Consider the following 733-nt stretch of genomic DNA (forward strand, 5'->3'; position numbering starts at 1 on the left):
CAAAAGAATAGTCTCAATTAGATTGAAATACCTAATAATAATTCATCCTCAACATACAATGAATTAGAAAATGAAACGAATCATTGCCACTTGGTCAAGAAGAAAAACTTGGTTCTCAAGATATTTACTGCTAAAAATTTCTTATGTAGAAATTGACAGTATATTCTTTTGATTTGCATATAGTACATAAGAAACTTAAGAATATACTTCAGTAGAAAAATAAATTAATAGTTTAATTATAGAAATTCTATTGTTAAGATAGTACAACACACACACACACAAACAAAGACATACATCTACATACAAGCTAGAAAAAATGCACATTAAACCCATGGACAACATCACCAAGGCCATCTTACCATACACAGACATAAATCTACATACATGCTAGAAATAATGCACATTACACTCATGCACAACATCACCAAGGCCAATGTAAATATAAATGTATGGTGCAACAATTAAGGAAAAAAATGATTTTTTTGTTTCTCTGCTTGTTGATCAAGATTCAACTCAATCCTTTTATGTACAAGAAATTAAATGTTCAAATATGATGGAAGGTGAGAGAGAGAAAGAGATAAAGAGAGAATAGGATCTCAACTTGGATCTCCTTATTATTGCCATTTTGTTTGGCTTATTATATGTATATGAATTAACTATACTTAGTGGGTTGCACATTCCCTAGATATCATCAATAGCAGTCAAAGTATAAATCATAATATGAGCTTCTTTC

Source organism: Phalaenopsis equestris, unplaced genomic scaffold (assembly GCF_001263595.1).
Source record: "Phalaenopsis equestris unplaced genomic scaffold, ASM126359v1 Scaffold211975, whole genome shotgun sequence".
NCBI lineage: Eukaryota > Viridiplantae > Streptophyta > Magnoliopsida > Asparagales > Orchidaceae > Phalaenopsis > Phalaenopsis equestris.